Source organism: Acinonyx jubatus, chromosome A3 (assembly GCF_027475565.1).
Source record: "Acinonyx jubatus isolate Ajub_Pintada_27869175 chromosome A3, VMU_Ajub_asm_v1.0, whole genome shotgun sequence".
Lineage (NCBI taxonomy): Eukaryota > Metazoa > Chordata > Mammalia > Carnivora > Felidae > Acinonyx > Acinonyx jubatus.
The window spans coordinates 12,419,123-12,432,474 of record NC_069388.1 but is presented as its reverse complement, the minus strand read 5'-3'; the positions used below and the strand labels follow the sequence as shown (position 1 = coordinate 12,432,474).

Below are 13,352 nucleotides of genomic sequence, written 5' to 3'. Positions count from 1 at the left end.
TTAGTCTTACTTTCAACTACCAGGTTGTTAAATGTTGTCATATGAAACAACTACTTCAGCAATTATGGAAGAACATCATTTTTAATATCCAATTTGTAGCTACCGTAATATATGACTTTACTTTTGTATTCAACACATCATTCCCCTTTGCCGTAAGCAATGTTTCCAAACAAGGTGTGTGAAAGAAAAAAGGAAAAGAAAAAGTCATCCCAATTCTGGACAAGCTTTTACGATAGCCACAAACATTTTAGTAAATACCTCTTCCTTCAAAGTCCTCCCTCAAATCTTACATAGCATGGGTACACAAATGCAAGAGTAGTACAATAGCCTTAAAATACATCTAAAATGCCCACATCATTCCTTTAAATTCAACAGTTATTTCCAAGATCCTCTGTGGACACACCTTAGAAATTGCAATGCAGTCATATGTTTTCTACAAATAAACTCACCCTATCTCCCTATCTTCACCCCTACCAGCACCCACCATCCCCACTCTGATTCCCAGAATAGCAATTCATTGACTCCAAACATCATCCAAACACCTGTAGGCAAGGCAGCTGCAAAAACAGAAACACAGCAATCGCTGTACTCCTACATAATCAATTCTAAAAAGATAACAGCATTATCAAGCAAATAATATCCCATAGCAGGCCCATATATCAAATTACCCGATAATTAAAAGGTTCTTTAAAAGAAATATGACCCATCTACTTAAGACAGAGGGAAAAACAAAACAGACCACTACGTACTTGGTGCTCAAAAGAAAGACGGGACAAGTAGCCCCAAGGAGGCATAATCACTTGCAAAACAATAAAAATCAGCCAAAAATAATGCCTGGAAGCTCAGGCTGTTAAGATCTTTGCATCCAAGTGACTGAATGTGGCTCCTGTCTCAAACGTGGCTCAGTGCCAAGTGGGAAGCGGAGGCTTTTCCTTCCACACAAATGTAACCACTGGGTGGTCTGTTTAAAGAAACACTTCCTAAAAGAGAATTCATTCTCAATTGTTCATCCTATAAAAACCATCACACCAAACTGTATACTAAGATGAAAAAAACTTTACCTCTACAGCCCAATAAGCTGCAAACCTTACTTTTTTCCTAGCTTTGAAACCTTATCAACCTCCTCTCTCCCATTCCCTAGGAGGAATTCTTAAAAATTACTAAAGTCAAACACATTATTTCTTGTAAACACGGAAGTGTTTTTTAAAATCTAAACTTATAAAAACATAAAAAATGTTTTAAACCAACCAAAATGAATAACTATTCATGATTTGCTGGAGAGTAGTACTGTGTGACCTATTCTTAAATAGGAAGGGGCTTAGTTTAATATAAAGTTAACTGGCTTTTCCTTTCAGAAAGGGAAATTGTACTCTGTAACTATGTGCCGACTACCTAGAAACACGACTGCATTTACCATCATCTTCATGCAAAACAGACCAGAGTCAAGACCCAGTTTCTAAGAAACCAGCCTTGCTGCTAAGTAGCAACCAACGATGTTAAATCAGATCAAACTTCTGAGTTGTGGCTTTCAGTTCTACTCCCAAACAAAATAGCAATTATCCACCTAATTCTTGGCAATCCACTGCCTGGTGCCTCAGTTTCCCCAGACACCTTGTAGTAGGATATTTGACAAGGCTTTAGCTGTAGCAATCTGAGAGCTGAAACAATGAAAAAATCCTGAGGCATTGTAACAGTTATTCAGTTTTTTGAAAAGAAAAGCATTAAATAAACGCAGTGTAAATCCATTCACTGAGCCTGGTACAACTTCTCTAATTTCCTTATGCTTCAATTTCCTCATTCCCAAAGAAAGCTGGGTTTAACTTGTCCACTAATCACTACCTCGGGGATACGGTATAATGATATGCTTTTAGCTCTGAGGTAAAGTGCTAAAAACAAAAGGCAGTATGACAGGTGCAGTGTATTTCACAGTGCCCTGACATAAAACTGTAAAATCTTTTTGGTCCAGATCATCACAAGCAGCCAGTGGTAAATGGAACTTGATTCATAACCCTGTCTCATGACAGAAAACAATGTTGGATTAGTTCCACAAGTTTGAAAACCAAGTTTTACATTAACAATCTGAAAGGCAAACGACAAAAGCCACTATAATCAGGATGCTCACCAACCAAGTTATGTTTAATGACAACTTTAGGGGCACCTGGAGAGCTCAGTCAATTGAGCATCTGACTCTTGAACTTTGACTCAGGTCATGATCTCATGGTTCGTGAGTTCTAGCCCTGCACTGGGCTCTGTGCTGACAGCATAGAGCCTGCTTGGGGTTCTCTCTCTCTGTCCCTTCCCTGCTGGCGTGCGTGTGCTTACTCTATCTCTCTCTCAAAATAAATAATCTCAAAAAAAAGAAAAAAAAAAAGACAGTTTTGGTGGTCAACTTTCATGTCTCAACATTTAAAGTATATGGCAGTACACGCTAAAGGGCTTTCCACTCTAGTCATCAACCTTCCCTGTATTTACTTTCTAATTAAATCTCAAGAATGAGAAGGAATTCAAACTGCATACAATTTATTCTGTTTCTCTAATATTACAGCCAGAAATAAAAGTCATTTTCCACACAAGTCATTCAAGAGTTCAAAAAATATTAGATTATGAACAGGCCTGAAATTATAGCACCAAATTACGTGTACCTTAAAAAGAGGTGCTCCAGGAATAATGTTGTTTTGGTTCAGTTCTGAGAGGTTATGTGGTTAGGAAACTCCTAGAAAATAAGAAACAATAATAATTTATTAGAGTAGATCATTTCTGAAAATGAAGATATATACTATTCAAGTTTTGGGGAAACCTAAAATTTACAAGTAGGGAAGTGTCTGAAAGCATGATGTCATGGCTTAAAGCAGCACACTGCAGAATTCAGGAAAGATACAACTGCCAACTGGGTAAAGAGTACTTTGTGGAGACATGACCACGAGAGAGCTGTGAATACCTCGAAACTAATTTTAAAGAAAGAAACTGGACATCATATACTGTCTGATCACACAAGCCTGATTTTTAAACTTATGGATTTTTTTAAACTACTGGCTAAATATTCTGTTATAAATATTACCATATGCTTGATGATACAAATACAATTGCATGGGAAACTTTACAAAAAGGCACTTTGTACATAAATATTCTTATATTAAACTGCACAATACAAAAAAGCACATTACCTCTAGTAAATCCAAACCATAATCGTTCTTTAGAACTGGATTTCAGGAGACATAAGAGTTTAATTCTCAAACTCTCAGGTCTGATTTAGCTACAGGTATCTTCCTTTTTAAAGGGTAGTACAGGTGTCCCTTGAACAAGAGGGTTAGGAGTGCCGATGCCCCACCCCACAGAGTGGAAAATTCAGGCTTTTACTTTTCACTCCCCGAAGACTTACTCACTAATAGCCTAACTGTTGACCAGAAGCCTTACCAACAACATGAACAGTTGAGTAACACATACTTTGTATGTTATATGTATTCTATACAGTATTCTTCCAATCAAGCTAGAGAAAAGAAAATATTAATAAAATCATAAAGAGAAGATACATATACAATACTGTATTGTATTTTCAAAAAAATCCTCATATAAATGGACATACGCAGCTCAAACCCGGGTTGCAGTCAGTAACAAAGAAAACTCCTTACCTTGAGATGCCTTTTGCATTTTTACAACATTAAGTAATTTCATTCATTTCAATTCCTCACTGCTATTGGGGCTTAACAGAGGATGGAAATAGCTGTTCACTGTCCAAAATTTCAGAAATAAAATAAATTCTTTGTTTTACAGTATTTTAACAATTAAAGTTCCTTCTGTAAATAGTATACTATGCTAACAATTTAACAATCTAGAATCCTGTTGCTCCATAATCTCACCCATTCACAAGACTAGCATTAGTGGAAACTGAAAAAGGCCTCTGAGCAGCCCAAAGAGATAGCTAAGACCACCCTGGAGAGCTCATGCCTTTTACTCCTGGGGCCTTTGCCTTAGTTCAAGCCTATCTGTGCTGAACCATTACGGTTAGGTTTGGGTATCTAAGTTTTCTAGCCCAACCCAGAAATTTAAAAAATTAGAATGAGGGGCCCCTGGGTGGCTCAGTCGGTTAAGCGTCCGACTTCGGCTCAGGTCATGATCTCACGGTCCGTGAGTTTGAGCCCCGCGTCGGGCTCTGTGCTGACAGCTCAGAGCCTGGAGCCTGTTTCGGATTCTGTGTCTCCCTTTCTCTGACCCTCCCCTGTTCATGCTCTGTCTCTCTCTGTCTCAAAAATAAATAAACGTTAAAAAAATTAAAAAAAAAAATTAGAATGAAATAAATAAGACTGGAAAAAGGGAGCTGCTAGAATCTGACATCATGACAACAGTAAGAAACAATCACCAACAACTTTACAACAAAGAAAAAAGGAGGAGGGGAGAGAAATATAGCAGCGTGCAACCATTTGGACTTCAGACATACTTACACAATACAAGGATAGCTGACACTCATACACATTCACACTCCTGTGAGCAAACTCAGTTTTTGAAATCCCTCAACCATTTTCAAATGATAATCCCAAGCTGTCATGATTGTTTCCAGTGTATCTACACAGCACTTACTCTCTCTAAGCAGTGGTAGGGAAGACAGACTGGGGGGGGTAAAGCCCAAATCTCTTTCTTTCCCACTCAAGCACACACACTAGAATGCAAAACAGTGAATTACATTCATTGCTTTATTCATTCAACAATTACTGAACACCTATATGCAGGCAGTATCCTAGGCACTGGGGAGAAAGGGGTGCACAAATAAGATACAGTCCCTGTCCTTGTGGAATTCACATTTGTACAGGAACAACCTTGAACCTAACACAAACTTAAATTAAGAATTCACAGTGGCATTTTAACTTGTAGTAACAAATCATTTATGATCACACATCACATCATAACTAAAGAAGATACATAAGAACACAAAGACCCCTTAGCTGCAAAATGCTGATTTAGGATAAGGGCAAACCAGCTAAGCACAGTGTTGTTTGGTATGGTGGAAGGAAACTCCTGGCTGGAAATCTGAGTTTGGGTCCCAACTCTGGTGCTCAGTTGGATGATAAATGCTTCATTTAATAGGGCAAGAGGCTTCAACCTTTTAATATATTAAATGGGGTTACCACCACCAATTTCATATGATAGTAAAATAATAACTGTGTATTTCTCGGGTGGATTAACTGGTAATGTAGGTGAAATGCTTGTAAAGTATGATATTCCATGCCAGGGTTAGCTGTTAAACATCACTTTCTTAGGGTACACTGCAACTGATATTATAAAATGATGTTAAGTCACAGTCAAAACACATTATTGGGGCACCTGGGTGGCTCAGTGGGTTAGGCATCCAACTTTGGCTCAGGTCATGATCTCTCAACTGTGAGATCAAGCCCCACACTGGGCTCTGTGCCACTTCGAGTCCCCTATCCCCCTCTTTCTCTGCCCTTCCCCCACTCTCTCTCGAGCACATGCACTCTCTCTCCAAATAAAACATTTAAAAAAATATTTTAAAAAAGAAAAAAAATTAAGAAAAAAAAAAGCAAAATTAGAAAGAACTTTATCCCTCCCTCCAAAAAAAATTTATTCTTTTTTTATGTATGGTGCTTAAACAGGTAAGGTCTGTTAACAGGAAAATCAGTACCCAGTAATCATACTCTGAATGTTCCAGACTGTAAAGGTTCACTATACTACAAACCAAAAGGAAACTATTTACCTAACTCTATTTGTCATCTAGGTGAAGGGTCACAGAGCTTCAATGAGCAAGTTGGTTAAACTGTGCAACAAAGAACATAAGCCTCCAGGCATAATCAGACTTATCACTACATATAAATTATCTTCTTTCTGACCGAGGAAAGGACTGCCTAGCATTCTGTACGAAATCACAATGCCATCAGCAGACAATGGCCCTGTTTGTATCAGGGTGGAATCTGCAAGAGTAGAAAATTCATGCCTCAGTTAATTTTAATCTATAGAAAGCACGGACTTCAAAAAGTAAAACTGTGAGAAAATCAGACAAGATCTAGTTAAATCAAAAAGCTTGTGCCTAAGGGGAGCCGATATAGACAATTTAAGAAGGAGCATGTGCTCACTTCATCCCCAGAGAAGACCCATTTCCAACACCTTTTCATGATTAATGAGACACACGTATGTCATTACAGACTACACGGTCACCTCAGTTGAGGTTAAAACACACAATGGAAACTCACACACCAACTCATGAAAACCCCAAATCCAAACAACAGGTTTCATTTCACTGATGTAGCCTTTTAAAACTAACCCTAAGAGAGGACTACCGCCAGGGTGGAGAACCAAAGAGGCTTCCTATTCAAGGAGATCAGCAATTCAAAGAAAATAAAAAAGAAACTGTTCAGGAGGCAGTTCAATACCAAACAGAAAGTTACATGAAATATTCCCAATACCATCAGTGAGGAAATGGATGTTAGAAATGGCTAGGAGGCAAAGAGGGCAACAGCTACCTGGCCCTATAAAGTTAATTGGAAGTTTAGTTAACTCATATCCAATAAAGTAGAATATTGTAATTTTAAAGATAATCATGTTCAGGGTGCCTGAGTGGCTCAGTCTGTTAAGCATCCGAACTCTTCATTTTGGCTCAGGTCATGATCTCACAATTCAGTTTATGAGATGGAACCCCATACAGCTTGCATGGGATTCTCTCTCCCTCTCTGCCCCTCCCCTGCTCTCTCTCTCTCAAAATAAACAAACATGAAAAAAAAATAAAGAAACTGATTTTCTTAACAACAACCTTATTTACAGCTCATAAATCATTTTTAGCAAACTTCATGAATGATTATAGCAATAATTTAGGGGAGAGCCTCCTACAGGTTCATGAAACCTCCTTCTCCCCGTTTACTTCTAAGTAGTTCCCCCAACTCCACAAACTCTGAATCACCTTAAAAGTTTTAGTTTGACTGTATCAATCCATCACAGCAAACCAGGACACCGTAAGTCTTCAAACTATTTCAAGGGAATGATGAATAGGGTTCATTTTAAAAATTGAGTATTACTGATACAGACTTTTTTTTCAAATTGGTCTGATATTCTGGTAAACAAAAATCATCCTACCTATGGTAAAGCACTGGTGACACACAGAAAAAATTACCCTAAACAAAAAGCACCTGAGCATAATCAGAGACGAAGGATGGTTCAATGGATAGAGCTCAGGACCCCACTACAGTTACTTGGCCTCCTAGACAGGCCTCAGTATCCTCAGCCACTATGAACCTACATCTACAAAGACGTTTGCGAGTATCAGAAATATAACATAAAGCGTCTACTTCAACTCTTAGCACAAAGGAAGAGCCTGATGAACAGCAGCTTTTTATATTATTAAATTCAATCTGACCCTTCAGATTCCTTTCCTGCATCAAGTAACCCTCATCCTGTAATCCTAACCTACCTAGCACATGGTTAAGAGCTCAATAAATAGTAGCAAGTATTATTATCCAGCAAATTTACTAATCCTGTCCTCAGCCACATAAACATCTATAAATATAAGCTTATAGCTACACACCACTTGTAAAAACCATTTTAAATGGGAACAGAGAACATGCTGACTAAAATCAACCCACTCACTGGGCAACCAGTTCTAAAGCTACATCAAATATAGAGACAATCTAATGAACAATCATTTTCATTTAAGGCAAAGACCCCAGGGCACTTAAGTACATTTTTTTTAGACTTTGTAGTCTGGTAGACATAACAAAAATCTTCTAGAACAATTATGACCTCTGTATTACATTATAAAAAAATAGCCTAATTTGGTTCCATTACTGTTATAAACTCACAAAATCATCACACTTCTCCCCCAAATTAGATTCCAGATTAAACAGAAGCAGATGGGCTACAAATTTAATATTTAGAAGACTAATTTTTAATCGAAAGCAAGTACTTTCTTCGATAGATTTTCCCACTTTTGCTTTCAGTAAATATACTTACTTTGGAGGAACCCCCTGAATATACTCCTTTGACAAATAAATGCAAATGTGTAATTCCAGAAACTATAATAAAGTTTGTGCAGAATTTGTGTCTACCTTCTCTTATCCAGTGACATAAATTACTTTTACATCAACCTTATTCACTACTATGAGAATGTAAATATTTTAAAAATTAAGCTCTTTGCAGTTATTTCCCCCACTTTACCATTTAATAATAAATAATTTCCTTTGGTAAGATTTTCTAGTTTAGAGCAACAGATATCCAAGTCATCTATCTATTGGCATTTGTTACAATTAACACAGCTATATATTTGTAATCCTATTCTCTCTTTAGTAGGTGAGAACAAAGGATCTGGCCAACATTATTCAAACTTTGTAACACTTGATTTATAGATAAGCACACATTGGTGCAAAAATTCATTAAACATTTCTTCAAGAAAGCAAAAAGTTCTAGAGTCAAAGCAAAATTGGAAACAAATATCAACAAAGCTTTTAAAGTCCTAGGAACACCTTATAGAGCTGCCTCGATGTAAAATTAACTGTGGTGGGGGCACCTGGGTGGCTCAGTCAGCAAAGCATCCACCCTCTGGATTCCAGCTCAGGTCAAGATCTCACGGTCTTAAGATTGAGCCCCATGTTGGGGCGCCTGGGTGGCGCAGTCGGTTAAGCGTCCAACTTCAGCCAGGTCACGATCTCGCGGTCCGTGAGTTCGAGCCCCGCGTCCGGCTCTGGGCTGATGGCTCGGAGCCTGGAGCCTGTTTCCGATTCTGTGTCTCCCTCTCTCTCTGCCCCTTGCCCATTCATGCTCTGTCTCTCTCTGTCCCAAGAATAAATAAAAAACGTTGGAAAAAAAAATTAAAAAAAAAAGATCGAGCCCCATGTCATGTCAGGCTCTGCTGACGGCACGAAGCCTGCTTAGGATTCTCTCTCTCCCTCTCTCTCTGCCCCTCCCCTGCTCACTCTCTCTCAAAAATGAATTAAAAAAAAAAAAAGAAATGTACTGAAAAATAAAATGGGGGGCACTTGGCTGGCTGAGTCAGAAGAGCATGTAACTCTTGTTCTCGGGGTCATGAGTTTGAGCCCCACGCAGGGTGCAGAGATTACTTAAACAAATAAAACTTAAAAAAATTCAAAAACAAAAACTTTTAAAAAAGAAAAATAAAATGAATTAATGAATTCAAAGAGACGTGATAAAACAAGTATAGTAAAATGTCAATAGCAGAAAGCAGATGGTAGATACAGAGGTGCACGCTACAATTCTTTAAATGTTGTTACAGGTTTGAAAATGTTCATAATAGAATGTTGGGGAAAAATAAGGATAGTGAATAACATGTCTTCTAGTTCAATCTCTAACTTGTAAATTATACTTTTTGAAACAGCATAAATGTTAAGCCTTGATTTTTTTTTAATGAGGTTTTATTTAAGGAAAAGCTCATTTAGAAAATTACACCAGAAGCATTTTAGCCACAAAGGTCTCTGTCACCAAAAGTTGAAAATTTAAAACAAGCTTTTATAGGTTTAGTGTGACACAAAAGGTCTAGTGTGAAACAAAATCTGTCATAAACTTCTTTAAACACTTCTGAAGGCCCCAGAATCCCATTCCGAGAGAAAGAAAGCAACGCCAAAAGCTCTTGTTTGAGGGGGAAGAATTCACATTTCCACAAACCGAACACGTCTGTGTCACTAAGTGTAACAGCAAATAAGATGATCCAGTTTGCAGGATCATAAAAACAAGCTCCCTGGAACTGACTTATGACATCCAACAAAAAGATGTCTTTTTCATGAAAGTTTCATTTTTATGCTGGTGAATTTCACTTTCACTCCATCCCCTAAGAGCAAGAGAAAGTTGCTCAGTAAGCGGAGACCCGCTTGGACTCCTATAGTAAGTATCTTCGTTGTCTTACTGAGGGGAGGCTGGATACAGCAGCACAGTATAGGCCACCGTTTGAAGATTACACTCAGAATGTTAATGGGTTAGACTTCAGAGATGAGGGGGGGAAGTTCTATGAGTCATGCTCATTTCCAAACTTAAAATAATCTGTATATAAATGGGTTTTCTGGCTGAATCTTAAAAGAGAGCAATTTAAGTCTGAACAAACTGTATTTATGGTAACAATTCCAAATACTTAAAAGTTTTACTTTGAGCCTCCTGGGAAGCACTAAGCATTTTTTTAAAAAATAAAGTACGTTTTGTGCCCTTTCTTAGATACCAAATTATTTTTTCCTAAGTTAATTTTAAGAGCTATTCATATCCCTCTCCATCTCTCAGATTGTAACAAGTATAACCTAACATCCATTTTCACTACACCTGATCAAGCTCAAAAGTAAACATACACAATTGAAATTACGTTACAGGTCTAAAAACTGTGAAGTGTCCATGACCAGAAACTTGAAAATTAAGTAATGATTCCTTACTTACGCAATATTCCTGTCAACCTCCATTCTAGGAAAAAAATCTCTTTTCAGACAGGAAAGAAAAAACATGAGCATCTATGCTGTGAAATTCATTCATACTTACTAAAAATAATTCTACAACAGAGTTTGGAAAGCAAATACCCTTTGCTTAATTCTTAACCTGAGGTGACAGCAGCATATTTATACCACCATAAAGAAACTTTGAAAGTTTCATTATGAATTATTAACTATAGTTTAACTATGACACAAAGTTATTCTCCATTAGAAGTGGTTTAACAGGTCTCCACGAAAACGAAAATGGCTTTTCAATTATAGCCATTGATAGCTCAAGAACTGTTGCTTTTGTACACAAAGAAGCAAGGCAACATTTTGGACATGACTTTGAGTGGGAAAAGCACTGAACCAAGAGCTAATGTGGCAGCTCATTCTTTTTCTGCTGTATGATAATCAAGTATAAACAAAGATGACAAGTCCAATAAACAAAATGAGAACTAGGATTTCACTAAAAGTAAATTTTGTGACAGATTAACAGTCTGGGGCAATCTGGTAAAATTATATGATGTTTAGGATTTGTTTCAAAATAACCTACTTTGGGGGAGGAGGTACTACTTGAAACAATATGACCTTGGCTACAAGTTAATTATTGTCAAAGCTAAGTGACCAATACATGGGGATTCTCTATAGTTATCCAACTTTTGCATGTTTTCCGTAATAAAAAGTTGTTTAAAAAAAGTTATGGGGCGCCTGGGTGGCTCAGTCGGTTCAGCGTCCGACTTCAGCTCAGGTCATGATCTCACAGTTCACGAGTTGGAGCCCCGCATCGGGCTCTGTGCTGACAGCTCGGACCCTGGAGCCTGCTTTGGATTCTGTGTCTCCCTCTCTCTCTACCTCTCTGCCCCTCCCTCTCCTCTGCCCCCCCACCCCCCACCCCAGAATTCTGGCTCTCTCTCTCAAAAATAAAATAAACATAAAAAAAGTTATCAACTGCAATATTAAAATACCATTTTCCCAAAACTACAATTCAGATGTGGCTAGAGGCATGCTTGTTGCACAGATTTCTCTTTCTTTCTCTTTTTTTTCTTGCTTCCTTCCTTTCCCTCTCTTTCTCTCTCTTTTAGGTAGGCTTCATGTCCAGCACAGAGCCAGTCGTGGGTCTTGGATTTACAACGCTGAGATCAAGACCTGAGCTGAAATCAAGGGTCCGATGCTTAGCTGACTGAGCCACCCAGGCACTCTGGTACAGCTGTTTCTTAGGTGTTTTTAAAGAGTCATCCAAACAAATATTTTACACCAGAAATGACTCTGTCAGAAAATTACAGGAAAATGTCAATGTCAGAGAGGCCACTTTGCATCACATGTTATTAAGAGACAGGTGTAAATCAAAACAATTTTGAATTCAGTAAGGAAATTTACTACCTAAAACAATCCTATGATACAGGAGATCATTCAGTAGAGCAAACACACACTCTCTGCTTTTTTGTAAATTTGAACCACTATGAGTTACATTTCCTTTAATGAAAGGTACACATCGCAACTACATAAAGAATTAAAACAAACTCGGTATCTTTAAAGTTGCTGGTTTAAAAATCCCACCTGTCACCAGAAGGACATAAACTGCTCCCTCTACAATCCAACTGTATTTTTAGTTTTTACTTCAACAAGCGGCAATGTAATTTATATTTGGTAAGCACACAGACTCCTGAAAGGCCAAAATCAATCAAAAAGCCCGATTAACTCTCTTTCCACCACCCTCTAAACAATTAAAGCTACAAGCAGAAGGGAAGAGTGACCTTAAAAACGTCCCCACAGCCAGAGAACAGAGGCAGAACAGACTGAAGCACATATCTTCGCAGGAACAGAAGAAAACTTCCACACAAGCAATACTGCGACACGGAGATGGGGCAAGGGCTTAAAAGGAAAGTCGGCCAACAGGGACGGAGGGAATAAAAGCAAAGCTGCAGTGAAAAAAAAGTTAGAAGTTAGAGATGCAGCGCAAGAAAAGACAGACATATTTTTTTCCAGCTTCATACACCGCCCCCTCCAGGGCCTGACACCGAGCAAATGCTCCGGAAAGGGTTCCTGAACTCAAGGAAAGCTTCGGCCAGCAACTTTCCCAGAAATGAAATGACAAGAAGCCGGAGGATGGCAGGAAAAATGGACAGGTTGCTCACACTGAAGGAACTGATGAAATCTTGTAGTTGGCTCAGCGGAGGAGATGGAAATAACAGCATCTTTTACAGACTGCCTGCTTACAGAGTGTCCCAATTAAACGTACGCCCCTTTCAGATGTTAACAACCCAAAACAAAGCCCCGGCGCAGGCGGTGGGCACGCTCAAGCTTTCTGCCTCAAGGAAAACCTAGGTAGGTCAATTTATTTCCACTTTACCCATTAAGTTATACCTTAATATCACGCTAATAAATTATGCAGACGGTTTATTGGGACACGCTGTGGGTCTGGCACTCTGATAAGCGCTTCACACGCCCTATTTCACGGAACCTTAACAGCGAGCGTTACGAGGCAGGAACCGCATTAGCCCCTTTTCCAACCAAGACACAAAGAGTTTAAGTGACTTGCTGAAAGGAGTAGCGCTGGGATTTGTACCCGTGTCAGGACACCTGGGCTGTGCTCGTAACCACTATGCTCCGGATCTGGCTGGGGAGATTTAGACGCTCAGGGACTTGAAGCGGGGAGCTCCCCCCCGACCCTACCACCCCCCGCCCCAGGAATAACTTCGGCATCCCCGCGCGCGAGGAAGAATGGGGAAAGGCGGCGTGGCACCTGTTTCTGGCCCCAGCAAGGGGTGGAGGAGCTGGGGCGCCTTGGGTCCAGGCCGCGGGGCGCCCCGAGGCGGGGGGCGCGGGAGGACCCGCCTCCTCCAGGAAGGCCCCGCGGGCGGGACAGAGGCCCGGGAAGAAGCCAAGCGCGCGGGCCCGCCGAGGCCTAGGCCCCACCCGCCGCCTCCCTCCGTAGCCGCGGCGCCCGCGCGG

The 13,352-nt window shown here is 39.5% G+C and overlaps 1 protein-coding gene across 12 annotated transcripts in view; it reads right to left on the bottom strand.

Moving 5' to 3' along the window:
* STAU1 (staufen double-stranded RNA binding protein 1) overlaps positions 1-13,352 on the bottom strand; it is an 81,943-nt gene that overhangs the window by 41,570 nt on the left and 27,021 nt on the right. For 11 of the 12 annotated variants that reach the window (XM_053199841.1, XM_027046783.2, XM_027046786.2 and 8 more), the window contains one exon: positions 2,643-2,713. The exons of the other annotated variant lie outside the window; for it this stretch is intronic. The gene's annotated coding sequence lies outside the window, so the exon portion shown is untranslated. The remainder of the gene's footprint in view (positions 1-2,642; positions 2,714-13,352) is intronic. 12 annotated transcript variants of the gene reach the window in all.